Below are 15926 nucleotides of genomic sequence, written 5' to 3'. Positions count from 1 at the left end.
TATTTATATAACTAAAGTTATAAATTTATCTATTGATGAGAAAAATTCGTTAACAACTGCAAATTATAATACTGAAAATAACAATTAGAATATTATTTTATAAAAGATGTACTTACTCTAGCATAAGAATACCTTAAATGGCTTTTTTATACATTTTTTGTAACTGCAACTAATTACTTAGTTGGAGCCGGCAGGTGCAATTGTGGCCGGAGCTGGTTCTGTGGCTTCTGCCAAAGGCAATACGCTGTTTACCTGAATTTTATTTTTTAAACTTACAAATTTATAAATGCACGTGTGTTAGTAATGCACAAGATTAGTAGGTATAATAAGGAATAAATATATTTTAGTGCCGTGCAGTGCAGCTCATGTTGAAGATTGCTGCACTCCCTACACAATTGTTATAAAATCTCAGTAGGATTGAGATACTATTCAGGGTAGGATTGGTATCAGGGGTTGATTACAGATCTCCATGAGCGGCAGTAGCCACTTATCGTTTACTACTCCTATATTATAAAAAGGTATATCTGCCCTATCACATCCTTCGCCCTAGAATACAGGATCTTTAAAAGTGCTGTTATAAACAGAAAAATGTAAGGCGGTTATGTTTCCTCAGTCGAACCAAAGAATTCTGCGACCTTTAAATATCTTGTTAAAATTGATATTGGGTACGTACCTACATCTGGAGGCACGGCAGTGCCTCCGCCAAGTCGAGCCAAAGCCAAAAATAGCGGCACGGCCGTAGCATACTTTTCTCGAAGCAATTCGGCCCATTTTCGACCTCCTGTAACTTCGTTGCATATGAAGCTAGAAGCCTGAATTTTCAGGAGCCAAGCAAGCATTGTGTAGACACGGTATATTTCAAATTTCATTAAATTTGAACCAGTAGTTTAAGAATTACAAGTAGTCAAAGTTCGTTATTTTGTCACTCACTCACTGACTGACCGATCATCAAAAGTTTAAGGCACTTCTAGCAGACATAGAAGGTTGATATTGAGAATACAATTAGTGTTTAGTATATAACTCATGGGAAAACTAAAATATTTTGCAATTTCTGTCCAGTTATCTAGATACACCAACTACATTAAATAACTTTGTATCTTATATAAGTTATATAGGATGACAAAGTTACATTTGCAGTTAATGAATCTGTGTTTCTGTCCGCGAAATGTAAGAGTAGTAGGGGAGCCGATGATGTTAAATGGGTAGAAACTCGAGCGCCGATAGGTCCTATACGATTGTGTAGATTACACGTTAGAGTGAAGAAAAGGTTGTGTGATATTTTTCGATTCACCGTGGGAATAGTGTCTAGATGATTCGAAAGATGTTAAAAGCAGAGTCAGACATACTCAAGGCGCGGCAGGTTAGTGATAGAGTATATATCTCTGATGCCGGAAATATGTTTATCTGCTGGTTTGGGACAGTCATACGAGAGGTATAGATGGAAAAAAAGTAACCAGCGCATTAGATTTTCAAACGGGATATGAAGCTACCTCAGATGAGTCGCCCATTCGAAAAACTGACGATTCGATTCGAAAGACTGTCAGTGACTCTTCGAAGATTATTATACAGGATAAGATTATTATACAGGAAATTCCAACTGATGTTTTACTTATCATAACCCTTCATCTGACGATTTAGTGGAGGGGTTTTTTATACTGACGATTTGAAAAAAAAATAGAATGAGAATGTATGAAGAATAATGTATTTTCCATAAAATTTGCCTTTTCCTTTAGTTTGTTATACACCATTACTTTCTAGGGATCCAAGCTAATAAATGGCGCTATCAGATAGTGCATATTTTCTAGCATTATTTCCTTTATATTAAAAAAATTACCGCACTCGAGTATGTCCAGGTATAGATTTTTTTGAAACCTTATTACTCCCTAACGCCGCCCTCAAATCATCAGATTATAAATTTATTGTTTTCAGAATGTAATTAAGCTACTATAGATAATACAATTTTTTATTAATAGTCTGATGGACTTCCCTGGTTGAACCCCCCAAATGGATAGTTTAAGATACTCTATAGGATGTAAGGTATCTCCCATATCTTAATCTGCCGCGTTCGAGTCACTCTCGAAATCCCGTCCTGGGCTCCCCTACTATTATAGGCGACGTCAATTGTTTTTATTCTCGAGACAAAAGACGTTTTCAATTCCAACTTCAATTTAAATTCAATTCAAATAATGGGTGAAGTGCGAATCGAACTCGTACACTGAGGGTTCCGTACCACAAAAACATTTGTTTATTTTATTTTTATTTTTACTAATTGATATTATAGCAGCCATATAATGTATTGTGAACATTTCAACTGTAACATCTATTACGGTTCAATAGATAAAATGAAAAACGCCAAAAAATAGCAGGTCCGTATATATTTGTCCCTGTAGTTCCTGGACTAAAAAAGGGCTTCGATATCCCGTGCCTGTCGTAAAAAGCGACTAAAAGGGGGCTTCCGGAGTTGGGAGTGGCAAGAGGGAGCTCGAACCGTCCAATAAGTGTCCGCGGGAAGGACGGCGGTATGTGTAGTCGCATACCGTCGTGAACAAAGTGTTTGAAGATAATAGAACCCTTTGTGGTTCGACTCCGGTGGCACCAACGCCACACCTATTTCTACCTAATAACAGCAGTGTTAGGAGTTGCTGTGTTCCGGTTGAAGGGTGTGGTAAGGGAGACAGACTTTTCCGAGGCGTTTCAGCTTAGTCCTCAGGGGTAGCGGCGCATCCGTGGCCGACCTCAGGTAGGAATATTTTATCTTATCTGGGGTTGATTACAGATGTCCATGGGCGGCAGTAGCCACTTACCATCAGGTGGACTGCATGCTCGTCTGCTACTCTTACATTATAAAAAAAAAAAAAAAACACCGGATAGTTTAGGAGGAGCGAAAACTGTTCTCCCAACGCAGAGCTCGATCGAGGCATCGCGCTTAGAGGACTTCGGTTGCGTTCAGTCGGAGATCCCGGAGTTCTCCGACAAACGTTGAGGACGGCCACCGAAGGATTTTAGTGCGGCTAAAGTCCCACATAACCCGGCGTCACTCCCACGTCGTTGAGTACCCTTTGAAGGTTTCCTCCTCTTCATAAAGAAAAAGAAGGTCTTTGTATGGCAACTCTCCTTTCATTGAAAGTTTTTCTTTTTACTTTTATTACTTGTTGTTAAAGCGGCCACCATTATATATATGCCGTAAAAAAAATTAAGTTTCTATCTATTAAGGATCCAGAAATAGAGCTCTATGTCAGACAGACAAACGGACAGCTTAGAAATAGGGTTCCGTTTTTACTCTTTGGGTATGGAACCCTAAAAAGTTATATAATATCAAAAACATTCCGAATTTCTGACAAATGTCATAAGAAGAAAACTAGATGTTACGGCTAATGTGCCTAAATCAGTTAAAACGCAGATTAGCTTGTCCATTACCTAAAGTACAAAACGAAGATTGTATCAATTTTTACCCCTTGACGTCGACCCATGCATGCTATGATGCGTCGTCGTGTCATGAATTTACGACAAACTTTGTATATTTTCACGAAACAATATCGCTTTGCGGCACGATGTCGCTATGTATCACACTACGTCGTCGTGTCGTAAAAAGGCATGTGTTTTAGTCCTAAGAACAAGTCTGAAAAGATGTTTCAAATTTTAACTACATAGTTAATCTGCATATTTTCTAGCTAATCTTAAAACTGCCTAGTTAATGTGTATGCTAACGTATTCTACAATCTAACGGCAACATACACAAAATACAATAACTGTCGTGAGGTAAAGCAACTGTCACCGTATTATAAAATAATAATAAGTTTGTTTCCAAGGAAACAAGTGTTTAGGCAAAGGAGAATGCCCATTCTTGGTACTGATTTTTCTCATGCGTCAAAATGAAAGTAATATTAAAAATATTTTTTGATTTTTTAACATAATTTGTCGATCAGAATAGTTTCTTTGAACAGGGGATTCCATTTAAGATAAAATAAGACCAAATGTTGATTGTTGTTCTTAAAAATTAAAATGGCGGCATTTTATACTCGGAATTCAATAAGATCTATTAGTGTTTTGACTAACGATTTTTCCCATGCGTCAAAATGAAAGTAATATTAAAATATTTTTTGTTTTTTTTTACATAGTTTGTCGATCAGAATAGTTTCTTTGAAGAGGGGATTCCATTTAGGATAAAATAAGACGAAATGTTGATCATTGTTCTTAAAAATTAAAATGGCGGTATTTTATACTCGGAATTCATTATTTTAGGTTTTTAGGATTATTTTAGGTTTTTTTACCTACTACCTTTAAAAGAAAATGGAATATGTTAATCGAACTACATTATAGGTACCTACTATCAGTTAAAACCGACCATCAATCTATCGTCGGATATTTTCGATTTTGAGTTTATGTAACATTTCGGTAAATAACTTCAGAACCCGGGTGCTGATCTAAAAATAATCATTGGTGGTAGTATTTGGTTAATTATACATCGTCCACAACAAGTTTCAATTTGATGCAACTCTGGACGGCGGTCCATACTTTCATGGGCATTGTCCTTTCGGCCTTATTGCGCATCATAGATTAGTAAAGATTACTCACTCCTAACAAGAAAATGTACCCCGTTTTGAGAATTGAAATAGTCGCGTAAAAAAGTTTTGCCACGTCTCCGTGCTAAAATGTCCCTAAAATATTTGAAATTATTATTATAAATTGTTTATTTATCATGTAAATTACGTAGTATTAGTTATTTATTCGTAAATTTTCTCTTAAAATGTTTTTATTTGTCAAGAATTCAAAAAAAGAACTTACTATAATAAGCCATTTGCGGCTTCATTCAATTTCAAGGCGGCGAAGTATCTTTACTAATCTATGTTGCGCATAAATAAATGTCTATGAAAATAAGCTTACATATAAAAATTTACAATGTTCACAATGGAAAATCCCTAATAACTTCTAAAAGGATTACCCTAATTACACAATTCCTTTTGCCCTATCCGTTTTAGACCTAAACCTACCAAATGGCATTAAAGACAAACCAATATATATACGAACAAAAAATCATGTTTTCAACTTACGTAATATTAGGTACCTAACATTTCAACGCAATATTACAAAAATTTAGTTATATTCATTTCAAGTGATTCGAAATAGGAAACTGTTATATAAATCGAGCTTAGATAGCCACTTTATAACATATTCTTGCCATGATCACCAAAAATATCAGCTCCTAGTGGCTTGATAATTGATAGCTATAAAAAAAACGAAAATCCACAGTTTAATGTTGAATTTAAACAACCGTCCATTGCACAATTAGGGTATTTTTTTGCTCCATTGCTTGTACAAAACAGTTACAAATGCGTGTAAGAAATGAACTGACAGTCGCGCACGTATGCGCTCGAGTCCCCCCGAGATAACTAGTCGGTAAGTGGTGTCTATGTGTGCGTTACTCCAGCCCACTTTGTATGAAAATTGACTTCTGTTAGTTTTTATTTTGTGGTAATACCTACCCGGAAAAAACGTGGAAACTATTATAAGAAACCTTTTTAATATAAATTATTTGTAATCTATAATAGCTATATATAAAATTATATTGTACGGTGAGTTAAGTTTTAAATAGAAGTGAATAAAAATATAGTCTAGCTGAAAATATGTATTATTAATATACTCTGCAAATAATAATTCTAAAAATAACTACAGTTGAATGCAAAAGACAAATGCAGACTAATAATTTAAGTATGAATTTGTTAGCGGACTTACTGAAAAAATATTTACTGTTAATTTCTTGAAAAACGGTTGCACTATTAGTAACTCTATGGATAACATCATCGCAACTGGCCACAACGTACATGGTATATATAAATTTAAACAATTTGTCAAATCACCGATATGATATTCGACAATGTCAAATAAATATTGGCATAGAAGACTAGCCCATATTAATCCGGAATATAAGAATATTATGACCGGGCTTGATGATGTGAACATTACGACGGATATGACGACTAGTAAGAAACCATTTCCAAACCTCTGAACGCGAACGAACGATATACTGGAGATCGTACATACAGATTTATGTGGTCCCATGGAAGCTACTTCACTCAACGGTTCAAGGTACATGTTATTATTTATCGACTTTTATTCACGAATGACACATGTTTATTTTCTCAAATATAAGAGTGAGTATTTACGAAATTTCAAAAATATAAAGTGTTGAAATGGGAACTAGCAAGTCGAACAAATGTATGAGATCAGATGGATGAACGAAATTTTGTAATAGAGCTTTCAATATTTTCTTATCAACAAATGGAATTCTACATCAGAAGGCGATGCTATATACCCCTAAACAAATTGTTGTGGTTGAAACAGCTAACAGAACTATTATTGTAAATGCGAGAAGTTTAAAACGAATGTTATCATTATTAAATAAACATTTCATTTAATTTCATTTCAGAAGTCAGAAGTATATTATAAATTGAACCGAATTTGAGCAAGAGCAGTAAATACTGTGGTTTATATAAAAAACCGGAGTCCGACGAAGTCAGTGAAAGATTACCAATGATTTTTGTCGGATATTCAGAAGAAAGTAAGGGATGTCGATTATTTAATACGAAGACACGTTAAATCACAATAAATAAATAAATCACAATCAGTAGAGATGTTTTTTCCTGAGGACAATGGGAATAATTTCAGTTGTCAAAATAGTAACCTTTTTAGATTTAATTTATTGTCATGTTCGAATGAAAGTGATGATGAATGGCAAGATTATTTACATAACTACAAAGACTAACTACAAAAATTTAATTGGCTTTAAAAAATCTGTTGTTGAGATTCAACTAGTAGAAGGTACCGGAAAGGAAAAGAGTAGAAATATCTACAAAAAGGAATGAGATGCCATCAAAAACAATGCTTGTAAAAAGATCCAAGTCTCGCCATTCAGTTCTTCTACCGTAAAAAGTTTTGAGATCTATGTAAAACCAAGCCGGTAAATGTATGCAGTCCCTACTTAAGGGACCTTCTGTCTTAAGGTATTATCTCACTATCTAACCTAACAACATCTCATGGGACCATACCAATATTAAAAATCTTTTATGTTCTAAATAAATTGACGTGGCAATCGTACTAATGTTACCTGTGTGATGCGATATGATAAGATGAAAACACAATGTGACTTGCAGTACGATTGCCACGTTAATTTATTTAGAACATAAAAGATTTTTAATATTGGTATGGTCCCATGAGATGTTGTTAGGTTAGATAGTGAGATAATACCTTAAGACAGAAGGTCCCTTAAGTAGGGACTGCATACATTTACCGGCTTGGTTTTACATAGATCTCAAAACTTTTTACGGTAGAAGAACTGAATGGCGAGACTTGGATCTTTTTACAAGCATTGTTTTTGATGGCATTATATGTTTCGGTGTCGTTCAAATAATTAAGACCTTAGATTTTGATGCTACATTATGAGTTTAAATTTCATTGTAATGTATTATAATACAATTAGTATTTTTAAATGTTTGTTTTAAATAGGTTGGTACGTATCATCCAGATTGCGCACATAGCCGCGCGTGGTACATTTACGCATATTTTAAGTATTAATTTTATTTAAGTGTGGCACAGGTCGTCATTAATACAATGCTGAATGACCCTCATTGAATTTTCCGCGTTAGCCAGTCTTTGCTGTAAGCTTTACCAGTGGGCAGCTACTTACGTATTGAAACGTAGGTTTCAGGTCTTAGGTTAATAGTTACTCGGAACTAATAAAATTAATAATAGCAACCTCAAAAATCTACTGGTTAACAAGATAGACGCACATAGCTTTATTTTTTTATTTACAGCTTGCAAACATGATCCTCACTTAGCGACGCTTAATAACATTTTACCTTTTGTTTGTTTCGTTGTGGCTTAGTCTTGTTCCGTTTTAACATCTTAAATATGACTATAAAAAGGGACTAACTTTCAAAGCGAAACTGCTATTTAGCATTTATGAATAACCATAGCAATATGAATATGATGTCACCAACCCAATGCATAAGCTGTTCAACTACAAAACTGAATTTAAATTAGTTTAATTAATATTGTTTGAAGAGAAGCACTATCGACGTCATCGTTATTATATACCTAACATTTGTGTACGCAATTTTGTACGTCTTCACATTCAGAATAAAAGTTAATTGTGCATTTGACGTAATGTTGACTGTCATCAATTTTGAAATAATTAAGTTATATATGTATTATACACCTAAAAATACTTATTTTTTAATCTTTTCCATGATTGAATTGTGATTTATACTTAGCTAAAATAATATTGGTAAATGATTGTAGGCAAGTTATTCATATTCATCGAAATCTTATATTAACTATAATTAATTTGTTGTTGCGTGTATATTATAGTATCCACCTTAACACAGCCTACCAACATATCTGCCAAAAGTGAAGATCGGTTGATTCGTTCTCTTGTAAAAGCGGAACAAACAAACTGACTTTCGCATTTATAGTAGGTAAGTATCAGCAAGGATTACCTTATTGACTATGCGTTAAGAACCTCACTATGTATTTAACTACGTCACACAAAATAATTTATGTCGTTTTATTTTGTAATTAAAAACATATTTTGTCGACTCAAAGAATATTATATTTGAGTATATTAATATCTAATGTACTCGTCAATACTTTTTTACGACAATCTTATTACATATTGGGGAACATGTAGGTAATTGGTTTGCCCTATTATAGTTAAATGATCTATAAATCCCTGAAATATGAGGGTTGTCATAGCAACGCCAGTAGGGCCGTAGGCGCCATGAAGCAGTCGAACCGTTACAAATTAGTCTACACTCTCTGATGTGACAATTCTTGGAGTATCGAAGTAAGTACCTATAGAAATGAAATGAAATGAAATATATTTATTTTGTATAGGCCAACGGCGGCACTTACAAATTGTCAGTTACAATATGGTACTTATATGTATATGGATTTAATTTTAACTACAATATTAGTTACTTATGTACCTATCTATAACTTGTTCTAATAAAATTGTAATGTAAAGAGTATTTTTTATAAACCTCTCGCTTATGTCCTCTTACAATGTGTGGCCGTGAAACGGGCAAAAACCATCACATTGAAATATTAGATATTTACTGAAATATAAATCCTGCCTAGAAGACAGTATTATTAATGTCTTAATAAGATACGAAAATATAATAATACTAGCTGACCCGGCAAACGTTGTGCTGCCATATAAATAAAAAAATGTTAAGAGTGAACAACCCTTAGCACTTTAAAATAGATAGTAGCCGATTCTCAAACCTACTGAATATGCATATAAAATTTGGTGAAAATCGGTAAAGCCGTTTCGGAGGAGTACGGTAACTAACACTGTGACAGAATAATTTTATATATAAGATAATGAAGTAGATCGTAGTCATGGATAAAATAAAAATAATCATACAGAATAGGTAAAAGGAATGTGCCGGTATATTGCTCATTGCATACTGTAAGTTAAAAATAACACCATGAAACAAAGACAACATAATAACACTACCACCATTCCACCTGCTAGTGAATCTTGCTATGTAGAGCCACCTATCTCCACCTGCTATGTAGGTACTTAAAAATAAACGAGTTAAAACTTTATGCCGATATTAATTTTATTGAGTTGGGAGTTACACACTCGAATATTTTTTATTAATATAAAGTTTAGATACGCCAACTTTTTGAAATATCGATTTTCTTATAATATCATGGATGTGTACACATTATAATATGTGTCTTATAATAATAATAGGTATAATATGGTGACAAAAAATTAAAATGAACTTAATTATGACTGAACGTGTTGGTTAGTTTACTTATTGTGGTAAATAACAACATTGTTTGTTTTCGTAAAATGTCTCGAAATAAGTCGCGGGTCACATCCTAGAATCAGAAGAGATTAAGCGTCGAAGCTGGTGATGCTGGCCACTTGTAGATTGGTGTTGGTGGGCACATTTTAAAATAAAAGTTTTAGTCTTAAAAATTGCATCATAAGCCGCGTCCGACCTCACTTCGGGCACTAACACGCATGCCACACAATGGCACACATACCCAACAACCGAATGCCTCCGCGTAAATAGGTATTACATTTGCGTCTATTGGTATAGGTAGTTAGTGTTGATTTAATTTGCCAAAACCTATCTACTAACGGTCGTTTTTTATAATGAATCTCTTTAATGTTTTGCCTAGCAAAGACCGACATTAATCAATTTCTGTCTATTAGGAATAGACCAATTTCGTTATTTTTAGACAAAAATATATAGATCGAATATACCTATTAACACTGATATTTTATTACCATTTATGCCTATTTATAATGGCGTTGGATCTTGTGCAATGGAAATATTACTTGGGTGACGTGTACGATTATCTATTATATTATTATATATTATTTACACAATTCTCATTAACGGAACATTGCGTCTTTAAGCTTATTTCATTAATATAATTAAATATGTATGTACGTCTTCGTTTAATAACAGCTTTATGACCACGATCACACAACTAGAATGTACTCGTACGGTTAGCTATACTACTTAATAAACATTTGTTTTAAGCTCTATGTAATGCTAATACAATTCAAAGTTGTTCATGCTGCGTGATTGCGACTATTATTAATAGCTGACTGTAACCTTTGGCCCGAAGTGACGTATATGCAAGTATTACTTGTACATTTGTAGCTGTCACTACTTACCTTCTATTTAAATATAGCCAGTAGAGGCGTAGGCTCATAAATTCGTATTTCTTGGTAACAGGAAGGGAAGCAAATTCGTGGAAATATCGGAGTCGTAAATGTGAAAAAATTTGTAACATGACGCGGTGGACGGCGGCGCGGGGCTGCGGGCGAGTCACGGCGCGTGCTTGGGGGTATTCCGAGAATCGCACAACTCAACTGTAAATAATGCTATTTACGCAGTTTCTCTCGTGCTATCTACATATACCAATTTGTTGTTATGAAAAATATAAAATCATAAATTCCTAAATAAAAATGAAAGAATCAAAAAACAGGAGATGAAGAGCGGGTGCGGTGTAAGCTCCTTTGTTATATTACATACTCATATAAATAAATCAGTGATAATCTTATCTCCTTCTAGAGCTGTACAAATGAAAACATCAGTATATTCCGAGAAATGAATGATAAAGATGACCGTCAACTAACACATTATATGATTGTATCATCGATAGTTAAACCGAAATTATGTACCTAGGTAGGTATTTATTTGAAATTATTGAAACTTTTTTCTTAATTGATTAATGTTTAAAGTGTATAATTAAATGTAGAGTTGCTATTACACTTTGTTTTAAGTAGGTAGTCCGCAAGTCCGTAAGCTCTTACCTGATTTGAAATCTAAGAAAAAAATCGACGAAGTGGCTGGCAGGTACTTTTGTTCTTTTTCTAAAGAATAATACAAAATTGGGAACAGCTATAGTAAAAAAATAAGGGAATACCTTTAAACAGGAATAATGAATGGCGCGATTATACGCCAACCGTTCCCTTTATTATTTATGAACAAATTCAAAATAATCTTAGTCGTTACGTATTTTTGTTATCTTTTTTATTTCCTTGCAAAAATGCAAATTCATTTAAAAGTTCGTAGAGTTACCTACTGAAATGTTATCTCTTAATTAGACTCTTATATTATTTATATTACTCACTAATTACTTATTACTGTATCATACACTAAATTTTCTGATAATGTGTTTGAGAATGAACTAAACACATTTAAGTATTTACGTGTAATAAATAGGTTAATTACATTTTGAACTTTATTTTTAAATCGTAGAATGGGAACATTTAAATTATAAAAACTATACGTGACATGAGTTAGATTGTAAGTAATATTATACGATAAATATGATATTGTTGGAACCCTGAATGCAAAAATTCAGCACTATATTATTATCACATTGTTGTATGTTATCTTTTATCATGCTGTTATCAGTATGACATGCGTTAAGTCAAAAATTTTATTACACGAGACTGGAGTACCAACAAGTAGATATCTATATGAGTAACATAAAATATGATTATTTTATTTTTGAGTATTAACATTTCACTTTTCACCCGCAAAGTAAAACAGAAATATTATAAAAGCGTGTTAAAAAGAGATACGCCATCGTCACCTTCCTCTGTGTAATATACGAGTAAATAAAAAGGAGTGCCACAGTATAGGGATATAGATATAAATACTCTGGTAGTACACTGCACTTTGAAAATGATGTTAACTGCATTTTTAAGGTTATCTTATAGCCTAGTAACGTATAAAAGTTATTGTCTATTTGTATAAGCCTTATACCTATGAGTTTCACTTCAATTTAAAGCTAGTTTTAATTGTCGTATCGAAATTAATCTTTCTATAAACTCTGGAGCTGATATGATTATGGAGGATGTGGGTGGTGTACCTATATGGACAAAAATTACCCAAACCTTATCTAATTCATAAAATGGATTTATTAGATAGACTACGTCAATTGTCTGATAATATATTTAATTCAGTAATAACTTTACGTGACTAACAAAACAATGATCCTTTGATGGTACCTACCTAAATATAACTACTATAGGTAGATAGGCTATTGTGTAAAACACAATGAATAAAGCGAATGTAGCAGAACTACTTCAAAACAAAAATAAAAAATTAGATCATCTGTGTAGGTGCAAAGAATGCATCTCGGAAGCAGGAACATCTCTCTCCAAGCTCGACGATGCTGGCAAAAGGCCAAAAGCAGATCTCAACTGGCTTCTGTCACTCCATCGTTCTCTCAGAGCTTATGTGATGTAAGGGACACGCGCCAAATCTATTTTGGTTTTAACATTTCAAACCGAAAAATGTTAAAAAGCCTCTGTTAAACATTATTTTTATTGCGGTTCATATTAATAGATTAAATATAAAAATGTACATAATTAAAAGCGAAGTGAATACAATCACAAAAGTCACAGGCATATAAAAAATCATGTAAACAATAATATTTCCTACTTAATATTTTTATTTACATGAAATATAAATTTAAAGTACCTACCTACCTAAGCTTCAGTATGGAAAGGTTGGCAACAATGAATATCGTTATTTATTTGGTCAAGTGGAGTTCAGCTTCGTTTCGGCTGACTCATGAATATTATTGTCGTGTTCATTACAAACATATGGAAGTTTTAGTTGTTGATATGTGAACGGATGAATTCGCAGAGAATGACGCCATTCTCTTGATACAGGTGTAGTTGTTATATCCACGATAATTTTTAAATATTATCGATCTTTCGTTTATTGTCCTTTGGTTAAAGTCAATAGTGTTAAGTAGTTAAATAGACATTTAACCATAGACGCGGATTACAATAATAAATTTAAAACAAGAATTTAACAGTAAAGAGAAAGCGATTTCGCGAACAACATAAAAACATCATCAGCGCCAAATGTAAAACAAACAAAATCCATTAAAATAACTAATACTAATAAAAATAACTTTATTATACATAATGTTGTTGAATATGATGGTGGATACATTACAGAAAATATTAGGTACGTATTTACTAGGTATATAGATAGCTATTGAGTTATTTTTTAAATAAATTTGTGCTTTAATTCCATGTTATATGTAAAAAATTCCAAAAAAGAGCAGTAGGTACTTTTGCCTTACCGTGTAGGTTAGCTTTACATCAGCTGTGATGCAACAATTTTATTTTATAATGAATTAATAATACTTGTGGAAGAGGACAGTACCTACATTTCTTTATAAATTATGTTATACTTCAATATTTTTATTAAACTTTTATTATGTATTTACATTCCTGTGTGGCATAAATTTAATAATATAAGTAGGTATGACGTTTATATTTACGACGAAATATTTTTGGCAGTAATCGTGTGCTCACGTCGGGAATCGCCTGTTTTGCATGCCATCCCGTTCTTGGAGTTTATTTTTGGCTGAATATACACGTAATTTTGGGTAAGTTGGGATTCCAAGGTCAAAATGAAGTCAAGAATGAATTGTTATTTTTTTCATTTTTAACAGTAGGTATACCATTTAGATAGCTATTTCAAAGAAGATTGCCAATTCCCCTACATTTTCTTGTAGGTGTAAGTTGGAATCTTCATAGTCCCTCCCAGTCCCTATCGTATATATTACACGTAGGTAGGTATCTATTGTAATTAAAGCTGAAAATAATCCATGATTTATATAGTTCAAAATTATCGCCTTATCCTAATGTGACTATAAGGACGCGTTATAATAAGACATTGATTGATTTTAATTTTTAATAACGAGGGACTAGAAAAGTACAATATTGCAATATGCGTGCCATCTACTTGCTATTGATTACCCACTTGACTGTAAATATGTAGGTAGGCGTTACGTAGTCCGTGTCAGAAGAGAACACCTAACAAGGAAATTGGTAGGTAGCTGGGCGCGCCCTGCCGAAGCAATGCATAGACGTCGACATGACTGTAATAGCGGTCAGGCCGGCCACACCGGCCAGCCGATGACCTGGATCTGAGGGAAGCCCGAGCGAAGTGGGGAGACTCCGGCCGATCGGACTGTGTTCCGACTTCACTCCGCTCTTTCACAACCATATCGTCGTCGCGTCTTTCAATATATATCAAAGTTACTTGAACACTCCAGCTGAATGTAAAAAAACATAAGATCATAAAGACGGTCTGAAGAAGGCATAGAAAGTATGCTATAGTAGCGTATGTGCAATATTTTGCACGGTTTCAACGTTCGCCATCGCCACTTAAAGACGGGTTTCCCGCCCACGCGACTTTATGGCGCCTGACCAGATCTGTACCCACATTTACACATAGCTATGTTACGGAGTAATACTTGCTTAGAAACGGATGTATAATAAAATGTAAGAATTGAGTTTGTGAAGTAATATTAGTAAGGTTGTTATTTGTGCTTAATTAATTCAAATACCTATGTAGTTAGGTATGCATTATTTCGACTTACAATTAAAGAAATATTATTTTGGGTTCGAAATCCATTGCCGACTTACTTTTTTTGACCAAGTAGAATTATTTTTATAAAATTGATAAATATATTTATTATTTTACACAGTAGCGGGTAACTAAGTGAGTACTTTGTACGATGCCATCGGGTCCATGGCTATATTTTTTTTAACTTTGTGTAAGTACCTACTTAATTATTGTATCGTAGGTATATCTACATGAAGCGTTAAGGGTATTTGTAGGGTGTTATAATTTTTTAGACAGATAATCAGAAAGTTGGTATAGACAGAAGGCATTTTAATAGTGGCTTGTGACTCAAGGTCGTGATATGACGTCGTATCTCAGCAACAGGCGAGAACGCCAACTAAACAACGCAACAAGTGCCCGCGCCCGGCCCGGCGCCCCCGCGCTTGCCGTGCTATTAGCGAAATAGCTATGCTGCGCCCTAATAATGATACATTTGAAAGTATCATTGTCTATACTATCACTGATTAGAAAATCTACGGTTTTTACATTAAATTAAGTACTTGGGAAATTTACTTGTTTCAAGGCAGTACACATTTAGTAGATACCTATACCGTAAGCAGGATTACGAGTATCTACCCTACCTTGGGTAATATACTTTTACTTTATTTTGGTTACACTGTTAAATGCCAATCATAGTCAGATACGTCACGAAAGGTTTGAAAATTTAGAACTTCACACGTTATTGATTGAATAACCAGCGTAATTGGTGTGTAATTGTGTATTATCTTGCATATTTCGCGATATTAAGTAGGTATCTGTGTGTTTGTGTCGGTGCTTCTCGTATCATTCGTTTCCCGGCCAAGAATCGAGTGATTATGTGCTATCGGCAAAGCGCGTGCGTCATCGCCTCCACACAAACTGATAAGCCGCCTACAGTTATCATTGCAAATAATATGTTTATACATTCATCTGACTAGAGTACCGAGGAAGTTTTGAGGTGGAACTTATCTT

At 33.9% G+C, this 15926-nt stretch overlaps 1 long non-coding RNA gene across 1 annotated transcript; it reads left to right on the top strand.

Annotated features, from left to right (window-relative positions):
- Positions 1-8643: 8643 nt before the first annotated feature.
- On the top strand, positions 8644-11300 carry LOC140748758 (uncharacterized). The gene is made up of 2 exons (XR_012102972.1): positions 8644-8842; positions 10764-11300. It is a non-coding gene; the product is annotated as an uncharacterized LOC140748758 (long non-coding RNA).
- Positions 11301-15926: the final 4626 nt, after the last annotated feature.

Source organism: Epargyreus clarus, unplaced genomic scaffold (assembly GCF_041222505.1).
Source record: "Epargyreus clarus isolate Ecla_fem2 unplaced genomic scaffold, WU_Ecla_fem_2.2 ptg000003l, whole genome shotgun sequence".
Lineage (NCBI taxonomy): Eukaryota > Metazoa > Arthropoda > Insecta > Lepidoptera > Hesperiidae > Epargyreus > Epargyreus clarus.
This window is presented reverse-complemented; position numbering and strand designations above follow the sequence as displayed.